The sequence below is a fragment of the Sciurus carolinensis genome, chromosome 8 (assembly GCF_902686445.1).
Source record: "Sciurus carolinensis chromosome 8, mSciCar1.2, whole genome shotgun sequence".
NCBI classification, from domain to species: Eukaryota; Metazoa; Chordata; class Mammalia; order Rodentia; family Sciuridae; genus Sciurus; species Sciurus carolinensis.
The window spans coordinates 74,408,815-74,420,739 of NC_062220.1; positions in this window are offsets into that span (position 1 = coordinate 74,408,815).

An 11,925-nucleotide genomic window follows, 5' to 3' on the forward strand; every position below is an offset into this window, starting at 1 on the left:
GCCCCAAATGCTGTACAAAGTTAAAGTGATGGCTGACACCACCACCACTTCCTAGTCCCTTTCCTTCAGTACAGCTCCTTTGGCAACATTGTTGATTTCAGTGGAGCTACCAAGATGGGAGAATCTCCCAAGGGACTCCCAGAAACATGAAAGGGACAAGGGAGGAAGTTTTCAGGAGACTTGGGTGAGTTGTTCATTGGCAGGTGGTGGCAAGCACCACAAAATATTCATTCAAAAATAAAACAATTCAGAGTTGGGGGTGGAGCTCAGTGGAAGAGCACTTGCCTAGCATATGGAAGGCCCCAGGTTCAATCCCAGCAGCAAAACAATTAAACAAGTAAATAAATAAAATCCAGTTGGATTCACTGATACATATAATGAATTACATCTATTCAAAAGAATAAAAATGAAATGAAATAAGGACTTTCCAGGTAAAGATGGGAAATGACACTGGAAGCATGGTTTATGAGATGAGAAAGTTTGAAGGAGTCATTAAATAAGAAAATACTTGAATCCGTAGAAACCTCCACACTGCTTTTCTGTAGCAGCTGCACCATTTTGCATCTCCCTCCACTAGGCTACAAGGGTCACATTGTTTTTTGAGGATAATCCTCGTAACAGGTAGGAGACGATAACTTATTTTGGTTTTGATTTTCATTTACATGATGATTAGTGACATTAAACCTCTTTCCATGTACTTGTTGGATATTTTTATGTCATTTTAGTGGAAATGTATATGTCCTTAGCCTAGTTTTTAATGGTTACAGTTTTTCGATATTGAGTTTTAAGAGTTCCTTTTATATTTTGGAAATTAACTCTTTCTCAGAGTGGTTGAATAAATATTCTCCCATTCTACAGGTTGACTTTTTACTCTTGATTGTTTCCTTTGCTGTGCAGAAGGTCCCATTTTGGTCCCTGTTTTTGGTGTCATATCCATAAAGTTCATTCCTTAGTGACTGAGTACTACATGCCAGACACTGTGTTAGATGTTTGGTATGTAACTATGAAAAGAACTTACTCTGCCCTCAGGGGGTTCACATTTTACAGGCAAGCACATAAATGTGCCAGGTAATATGAGGAATAATATAAAAGAAGTGAATATTAGCACAATGGAGAGAATTTGCAATAATTGGTAAGGAATAGGCGTTTGGGAAAATTCAGTGAAGGAATTAATTCTTAAGCTCTACCTTAAAGGACAAGTAGAATTTGTCAGATAGGTGAGGTTGGAGGAAAGGAAATTCAAGCAGCTCTCAAGGCAAAAATGAAAGTAAGGAGTTGACTTTAGATGCAAGGCATTTGCACCCTTGATATTTCACACATTTGTTGCATACATAACTTAAATTTCCATAAATAGGTTGATCATTTTTATACTAATTAGGGTTTAAATACAACATGACTCTGGATGCATCAGCATTTCTATGAATCATTAAAGGCATGTGCATATTAGAATATGTCCTTTATTTGGAACCATATGGAAAACAACAGTAAATGGTTTGAGCCTATTGCAGAGTAGGGATACCCTAATGCCTCATTTCAATATTGAAAAAAGAGAGTTCAACAAAGATAAATAGCAATTATAGGCTGTTTCAATAGGGAGAAATTTTAGGTTTTTTTCCATCAGGCATTTTATGGTTGTAGATCTAAACTATTGGTCTAGCTTTGTTTTCATCCTTTTGGAAGCCATATCTAAAGGATACATGTAGATGTCATTTTAACTTTGAAAAGTTTATGTGAAATCCAATCCATATTTATTTTGTTTTGGTCTTTAGTTATCTGTAACTATCTCCTCTCAGATCACCACAACCAAAACACCCCTATATCAATATTGGTAATAATGAGTTATCTGTATTTGTTCACTATCATTTTATAACCCGGCTCATTTTCTTCATGAATATCCCATTAAAATCAGGTGTCACCAGAAACCCAGAGATATCCTTTTATAACCATAATACTTGCTTTTCTTTCTGTTTTTGACATGAGTCTTGCTGTGTTGCCCAGGCTTGTCTCAAAGTCCTAGGTTCAAGCCATCCTCTGTCTCAGCCTCCTGAGTAGCTAGGACTACAGTTGCAGATCACCACACTTGGATTAGAAAGTTGTTTGGAGATTTTTTCCTCTCTTAGGCTATGTTACATTTTAGATTCTCTATTCCTGTTGTAATAACATTTTTTCCTCTAGAGTTTCTCCATGTATATAGAGTCTTAGACTCCTTGGGCTGCTATAACAAAGTATCACAAACTAGGTGATTTAACACAACAAAAATGATTGTGTCAGAATTATGGAGGCTAGAAGTCTAAATGCAAGGAGTTAGCTGTACCATACTGCTTCTGAAACCTGTAGGGACATCCTTCCTAGCCTCTTTCTACCTCGTGGTGGCTTACTAGCAATCTTTGGTGTTCCTTAGCTTGCAGTGCCATAAACCCAATCTCTACCTTCCTTTAGAGATGTCATTCTCCTTTTGTGCCTATGTCTTCCTTTGGCTGTCTTATAAGGACAGTAGTTGTGTTGGGGATTAGGGACCTACCCTATTCCTATATGTCCTCAAATTATTTAATACCTCTGCAATGACTCTATTTCTAAATAATATTACATTTAATCTATCTTTTTGTGGGGGACACAATTCAACCCATTACAAATAATGACATTGAGAAATAATTAAGGGTGATGCTTGAAAGCATGGACTTTGGAAAGAAAGTGAAATACTGGTTAAGGTCTTGTCCCAACATTAACTGTGACTTTAGTCAATTTATTTAATTTTCCTATTAAAATTCCCATTAAAATTCATTATAGAGTAGGAATAATGATAATACATCAGAATTATTTGAGGGTTAGATAAAATAATATGCCAAGATGATTAGCTGAGTACTTGGCTTTTATCAAATATTCAGTAAATACTAGTAATTAACATTATCTTGAGTGTATATACTACCTCTAAATATATAAAGGAATTCCTATGTTGAATACCACAAGTTAAAACAGTGGAAGGGCAAAGGAGTTACCAGCTTCAGCATAAACTCTTTCATCTGTTGCAGGTATTTCTAGTAATGTCTGCAAAAGTATTGAAAAGAAATAAGGAAGACTCCTTTCATGGAGAACTAAAGAATCTGGGGGTGAAAACTCACCCTGATGGGAGAGAATTATTAATGTCAAACTTGATTCCATAATACATTCTATATTCTCAGAAGGAAAATGACTCTGAGTGTAGTCTCACATCAGATTATCATTGGTCCAGCACCATGAATTTCTTTCTGGGTCCTGAAGAAGAGTGAGAACTCTGGGTTAAAAACAGAAGAGCAAGGCCAGTGAAAATTAAACAATGGCTCACCACTTGCATTATTTCAGGTTTTGCAATAAAAAGATACAAGCTGTTCCATTCTAAACTGCTGCAAATATCTGTGAAGCTGTGCACTTGGAGGATCCTTGTAGTGCCTGATGGTCACAAAATTTCTAGTGAAGTATGAACATGGTTGGCAGACACCCTGGAAACCATAGCAGGAACAACATGGTACACACAGGTGTGAAAAGTGGGAACCACTGTGCTTGAAGTGCTTAGCCTATTTAACTGGTTCTAGCAACTATTCTTTTGAGGATTATTGTTATGCCCATTTATACCTGAAGAAAACCGTAGGTCAAATGAAGAGTGGTAAATATGTAGTCCAAGAACACACAGTTAGTGTTAAGGGAAGCAATATGACTTCAGGACCTTAGAATTTCTAGAACACATGTTAGAAGACTCTAAAGAAGAGGTCAAAAATCTTTTTCAGTCAAAGGCCAGATAGTAAATATTTCCAGCTCTCAGGACCATATGGTCTCTGTCGAAACTACTTAACTTTGTCATTGTACTGTGAAAACAACCATAACCCTCTGTGTACAAATGGGCATGGCTGTGTTCCAATAAAAGTTGATTTCCAAAGCCAGAATTCAGCTAGATTAGGCCCCCAGGCCACAGTTAGCTGAACCCTGCTTCTTTTTAACTCTGTGGCACATGATGTGTTCAGTCTTAGGAAAACATGGCTTATGAAAATAGCACCTCAAGCCACCTCTTTCTCTTCAATTACTGTTAAATTCTCTTAAACTGCTAGAGGTTAGTAATCAAAACTGATTTTCTTCACTTAGTGAGACAGTTCCCTTTGATAACCAAGCCAGAAACAGAGCCTGGGTATGAATTTTCCATAGCAGGTCATTAATTTTGGCACCTCTTTCGCTGCACCTGTTCATCACCTGTGTGCTGGCTGCTCCCATAAACTATCCTTTTCCCCTACACCTGCACCAGCCCATCTTTCTTGTTCCCTTTCCTTCTTAGCCACTTTTTATTTTTCTGAAATTTCACTTGCTGTCTGAACTTTTCATTTATTTTCTTTAAATCTATGACTTTTATTCCATTTCTTTTAAACAGCTGTGGTTACAACACATTTATTTATACTTGTAGCATCTGCAACTCTCTGGATACCATATGAATTCTATAAGTACTTCATATTTTTGTATTCAAAAGCTTAATTTTGTAAATATAGCATAAGTCATGAGGAAAAGATGAAACAACAAACATTCTAAAGTCAAAGTAAACTTAACCACATTCCTTAAAGAGGCTGTTCGTTAGAGTTGGAGGAATGTAACTACCAATACATTCATGACATCCTTTCACTAAAAAGAATGGAATCAAGAAATATGGAATAGTTAAGCTAATTGCTTAGTTTATTGCACAGCAGATTCTGAAATTCTAATCTGCCCATTCACTATCAAGGGCTCTTTCTAGCCTCACAAGTTCTGAACCCCTGGAAAACAAGAGAAATATTTCTAAAATGTTTTTTCTTCCACTGATCCAACATATTGCATCCTTATTCCAGATTCTAATTCTTTGGGCAAAATGACTAGAGCTCATTCCCTCACTAACACATCTTCCTCTCCCCTGTCCACCTCCATAGATGACAAACATGGAGATCATAGTTCTCTCTTCAGAGAAATTTAGTTTTAAGTAATTTCTTCAAAAATGTGTTTGCTAAATTCTAGATAGAAAAGAGTCTCTAAGTGGTCTACATCTTTCCTTTGTTGGTCTTCTCCATAAGGTAATGAGACAATCTTTGCCAGAGTACAACTCTGAAAGTGCCTCTGTGATGCTTACGAATAAAATATTCAAAGGCTCCTCCTTATTTCCTCAAACTACAAGCATTTGCTTAATCTTCCAGTATTTCATTTTTCTTTTTCTTCCCCTAAAAAAAAAAAAAAAAAAAAAAAAAAGGAACAAACAAAAAACAAACTCTTTCTCTCTCCCATTCTTCTTGTCAAAACCCTAAGATTAGTTTGCTAGGACCACCATAGCAAAGGTCCACTCGTTGGGCGGCTAAAACAACAGAATTTTTCCATTTGTTTGTTTGTGGGGCTGGTGATTGAATCCAAGGTCTTCTGCACACTAGGCTCGCACTTTACCTCTGAGCTACACTTCCAGTCTTCAAACCACAGAATTTATTGTCTCACAATTCTGGAGGCTAGAAGTCTTTGAAATCAAGGTTATTAGAGTTTTAGAATTCTGCTCAGAATGGTTGGTTCCTTCTGAGGGCTGTGAGGGAGAATTTAGGCATACTTCTCTCCTTGTTCTTGGTGCTTTGCTGAGGACATCTAGCAAACCTAGTTTGTGGCAGCATAAATCCAATCTTCACTTTGCATCTCTGTGTCCCTTCATTAAGGATACCAGTCATAATAGAATAGGGCCTACCTTAGCCCTAATGACCTCATCGTAACTTGACAATGTGTGCAAAGACACTGCTTTTACTTATGATCACAATCTGGGACAGGAGGGCTTGTGACTTCAACATATGAATTTGAAGAGAAACACAGGTCAACCCATAACAACCCTCTTTGTATTTCCAGGTTTGGTACAAAAGCAGTTTTCCATGAAGAATTTCCCCGCCTTCAGGATGAGAAATATTTGCTCCTGCTGAGCCCCATAAAGACAATTCTCTCTCTCCAAGACTTTATGACAGATTTCTTGAAATCAAAAGATTGTGGCTTTCTCCATTTGCTACTTTAAAGTACCCCAAATTCTATCATGTCATCTGATATATCGCAATAGACATTGAAACATGTTTTATGATTGAAGAGAGGGTTTTCTAACCCTAGAAGTGACAGGGACTTTAATGTCATTGAGATTCAAAAAAGGGATAGAGTATATATTACACCACAGTGCTAAAAAACAGTATTGTGGTTAAGAGGATACACTTGGTTGACCAACTGATTGTCACTTACGTCTGTGTATGTGTAATGTGATGACATTCCTTAACCATTTGCAAATTTCTCATTTTTTTATTTATAAAATATAATGTTATTCATAAAATAATAAGAATTTGACTGAAAATTGCTTAAGATAGTATAAGCAATCCCTAACCAGCGGTGGTTAATAATATTATTATCTAAAGAAGCTACAAAATATTTTATAATACTAATGAGATTCTGAAGACTTGTAAGAAGTTTTTTAATATTTTAGCATGACTATGGGTCACAAGGAAGCCTCCACACACAGAGAAAAACTTTTTGAGCTGGCTTCATGAATGGAAAAAAATAATAAGGGACACTTTGTATAAGATTAAGGAAACAGTGGTCACTACTGGTCAAGGAGAACAGACTCTGATTGTATCAAATTCAGCTACAGATTCTACCTTTGACTTTTTAGTCATGCCACACAATTAGCCAGAAGAGCCATTTTCAAATATCAAGGGCAATACAAATAATGTCATTATCAACACTCACTCTTCAAAGCAGTGACCTTTACTTTGGGCTACTTTCTTTGGCAAGGAAATTTGGCGTGAAGCTACTGAAGTAACATTAAATGGCAAAAATCTGCTCTTGTGACTATGTTGTCTTCATGACAATTTAACCAACCACCTAATTTCAGGCACAGAGGTAAAAATGCTTAAGCAACCCACCTGAGACTACAAGGCAGCATATTTATCAAAACGAGTTAAAGTCACCTTCTGAGTAATTGCTATATGGAGGTGTTTCCACACAGCAGAGAAGGCACATTTTCTGTGGGCTGTACAATTGATCACTAAGTTCTAGTAACAGGTGCATCTTGCTTCTGGGGTCTTGAAACATGACAGCCTGTAGAAAGACTATTAAAATCGCTTTGCTAACAAAGAAAAATCAATTGTTCTCCACAAGGAGGTGCCCTCCAGCACAATCAATATACAATAGTACAATGCTGGGCTGTAAAGTCTGTGAACAGATTTAAGCTTTTGATTAGATAAAAGGCACAGAGAGAGGGAAGATGTTTTTCATCTCTCTGATGGACTCAGAGAGATAAAGATATATTTTGCTGTAAGTTGCATTTGCTTTTCCTTCAGTAGATCCACTAGTTAAGAGGGTTCTTTTTCCCCCCTATTGAGTACAATCCTTTATAAAGTATCGTTTTACCTGTTTTCAGTTCAAAGTATGTGTTAGGGAGTTGGAGTTGGTAAGGGGCATACTTATGAGACTAGTTCAAGAACAAAAATGAAGGGAACTATTGCAAGAACACTATCAGTTGTATTGTTAAGAGCTCTGGATGAAAACTATATGATATTTTTTACTTTTCTGCTAAATGTAAGACATACATGAATTAAGATGTCAGTCAGGTCTTGGTACTTTGTGTGCATTTTTCTAACAAATCAATAATGATCTGTCATTTGCAGACATATGTTTCAAGAGCAGAAAAATGACATTTTCATGGCATTTACAACCTCTACATATTTTTATAAAACCTTGCTGGCATGCCAACAATCTTTGAAGCAGGTACAAAACTCGAAATAAACCTCAATTCCAGCTGTTCAGTCAGGGGAAATGTTCACTCTGCCTAACAAAGAACTTTATGTTGAGAACATGAAGTGCTTTTTTACTCAAAGTAATGTTACAGTTGAATATTGTAGACAAAACCATTGAACAATTGTCAGTGACTTTTTATACTTACCTAGAATATATATGCAGTAACAGATTTGAAATTCAATGCTAAAAATGTTAAATGTTATTGATATTATAAAATCAGGAATACAATGCAGGTTTTCCATGGAAAATTAATCATATGCATCAGTTGGGCATAAAACAAAAGATAGTTTGCAGTGTACTTGATATTGATGAATACACCTTATTTAGGAGATAATTTTTGTTCAATAAAGATCAGCTGCTCATCAGCCTCATACACTAAAATTACCAGTCTCTTGAATTTAAGCTTAACTAAATCAATCTTGTCCCTATGACACTCACTGTTTGGGCCAAAGAGAAGTCAAGTAAGTTGTCAGATATACAGAAATGTGATTCTCATTTTATGCAGATATACAGAAATGTGATTCTCATTTTATGCATCCAAAATAAAGGTTTGGAAGTCTGACAGGCAGTTTAGAGACTAAGATCAAGATTCAAAGATAGCAGAAAGCAATAGAGTCAAAAACCAGGAGAGATGTTTGCACTAACAACTGCCCACATATGTACCCACCTTTCAAACGGTACAATTTACAGAGGACTCTATGTTATCTCATTTGCACCACCAGAGGTGAGCTGTGTTCATCCCTGATCAGGCACTCTCAGTCTACCTGTCTTCCTAAGAAAATACTCCAGGGAACTCTGAAGGCAGATAAAATTGATAGAAGAGGCAAACCTAGAGATGGAAAATACTTGGAGGACCAAGAGAAAGGGTAGGACTGTGGGTAAAACAAATTGGATATTTCCAGTGTAACATACTGACAATGTGAAATTAATAATACTTTGGGTTTTGTACATGTGTGTACTTGTAAGGTCATTACATTATCTGAAATATGATAAAAGCATTAATTTATATTAGACTTTCATCAATTAAAGAGTGTCATAATCTTTAGGATAAATGTTAACATATCAAGGAATGTTATAATAGTAAATATAGTAAAAGTTGCATAACTAACAAGTTAATGGGCATAGAATTTAATAATTAAAAACTTGAAAGAATAAAAGGTTTCATAGATCAGATGGAAGAAATAGAAAAATTGCAAAATGGTTGAATTAAACATAGATATAAAAGTATGTAAATACATTGAATGTAAACAAATTTGCATGTTAAAAATGAAGATTAAAATACTCTACAAAGTTAACTCAAACAATGCTGCTTTTAAAAGATAAACTTCCAAAATTAAAATTCAGAAAGGCAAAAAAAAAAAAAAAAAAAAAAAAAACAGAGAACAATAAAAATTATTGAGAGAAAGCTTAAAGAAAGTTTTGACATGACAATATCAGGCAAAATAGACATTAAGAAAGACTCATTATTAAAGATCAAAAGACATTTTATAGTAATGAAAATTGAACTAGTAGGAAAATATAAGAATTCTAAATTTGTTCACACCTAATAGCCTCAAAATAGAAAATTCTGAATTTCAGAGAACAATAAAGAGAAATAGTTTCACAATTATGTTGAGATTTTACAACCGTGTCAGCAAAAATAGAACAAGTAGATAAATCAATAAGGTTATAGAAAAACTGAAGGACATATTTGACAAATATATGCATTCAATTTGACAACTATAGAATATAAACTAGATTAATCTGCAAGGTAATACATCTCAGTTATAACCTATTATAACAGGGAATCTTGGGCTTCAGGTTTCAGACATCATTGCACCTATGGGCTAAAAAATTATCATATGGATTTTTGAAGTTTTTCTTAGATAAATTCTGCTTAATTTTGTGTATTTTTATCTCATTAACTTTTATGCAAACAAGCTGTCTTTTTGAGATCCAGTTATACAGACCCAAGGCAATCTAAGAGTCATTCACAGTAGCACTTGCTGAAAAGATGTGGGGAGCCTTCCAATTAACCTTTCATTTCACTCTAATCCCTAAATTAAGCACTGAGGACACGAGATCAGTCAAGTACCTAACCCCATGGCAAGTCTGTTAAAATCCAGTGGAACCAGAGAGGAGTTTGCCAAAGAAAGATATTTTGTAGGACTGCATAAGAAGTTCTAAAGTTACATATTCCAGTGTTGGAACCTCAGAGGCAGTCGTTAATGCTGAATAATGCTAGAAATCTTATAAGAAGCATTCATTGGTCCATTTGGGGTCACAAATTCATCCCTGAATCACTTTAGTCAAAAGAGTAAAAATTAAAGTTTTCCCTTTTATTAATGTTTTATGAGTGCGTTACAGCTATACATAATATTGAGGTTCATTTGGACATCATCACACATGCATGGAATTTAATTTGTTCCACTTCAATCCCTAGTACTTCCTTTTCCCGCCCCTCCTGCCTCCCCATATTCTCTTTCCTCTTCTCTATTGATCTTCCTTCCAATTATTTATAGTATTTTTTAAAAATTGGGGACAAACCTCTCTTATAACTTTTTATTTGAAAATAATTCTAAAACTTCATAAAAATTGCAATGATATTACAAGAAACTCCCTTATCTTGCTCCCCCAAATTCACTAGCAACATTTTGACATTTTTATAATTCATATGTGTATTTGGATGTGTGTGTTTCTAACCATCTCAAAGTGTGGATGTTGTAAATACCATGACCCTTTACTCAACTCGGAATTATTTCTTAAATACAATGGCACCTTTCCCCATAATTCTATAATCAGTACAATTGCTGAAATTGTGAAATTTAATGCCAATATAATACTATTACATAAAGTACAGTAGTATTTAAATTTTGTCCATTTTCCTAGTAGTATTCTTTTTGGAATTTTGTTTCTGCTCTAGGATCTGATCCTGGGCTATGTGTTGCATTAGTTGGTATGATATTTTATATTACTTTAATTTGAAACAACCCCTCAGCCTTTCTTTATCTTTCAGGACCCTGGCTTTTTTTTTTTTTTTTTTTTTTTTTTTTTTGATTCTCCTAGTGAATGTCATTATTTAATACAGATTTGCATTCTTGGCAGGAGTACTACACAAGTGAGACTATGTCCTTTTCAGGGCATTCCATTAGGAGACACAGAGTGACAATTTGTTCCATTGTGGCTTGTGTAAATTTTGTCACTGTGATAAGATACAATCAGTATGATTTTTTCCCCTATAGAGTTGCTAGTTTTGCTACCATATTGCTAAATAATTCATAGGGAGATGCTTTGGAACGATATAAGTACCTCGTTCGTCATTCAAATTTCATTCCCTAGTTTCAACAGCATTGATGTATCTTACCTGAAAAATCTATTATTATGAAAGCTGCAAAAATTTTAGGTGTTCTCATTTGACATAGGTTTAAGAATTGATGTAATGTAGCAAATGATAGTCACACTCATACTATATAGATTGGAAGAGATGTGCCCCCCAAAGAAATGGGATATTGCACAGAATAAAGAGAAAGGGAGAGAGCATTAGTCAGACATGTCACTGTTGCCACAGCCCACAGTTGGCTACCTCAATGACTCTCTGGCCAAAAACATACCATTAACTAAAGTTTAAGAATCAATCACAAGAGTCTTAAAAATCAAGGAAATCAAACCCACAACTTATTTCTAATACTTATCTGATGACCAAGAGGATGATTCTATAGCACTTAAAACCCTATTTCAGAAAGGGTCATATATAGCCTACTTCAGCTAGAGTTGTGTGAAGTCCAATAAGACTCTCCCATGATATTCCTCTTGTTTCAGTTACATATGTCTGGAAAAGAATCTTCCCCAAACTTAAGGGTTTAAAGCAAAAATATTTTATGTTTACATTTCTTGACCTTGTCAGGAAGTTCTCACTTAGGGTCTTTCATATTGTGACAGTAACTGGCTCAGGCCAGGCTTCCATTGGTGTCCTTACATCTAGAAGTTGTTATCAGCCAGAACATGGCCTCCCTATGCAGCAATGAACTCCTCACAGTAGGATGGTAAATATCCCAAGAATACAGCTAAGTGCTGCCTTTTCTTCCATAATTGTGCCTCAGAAGTCACATAGCAACACTTCTTTAATGCATTATTGATCGAAGCAGTCAAAGTTCAATA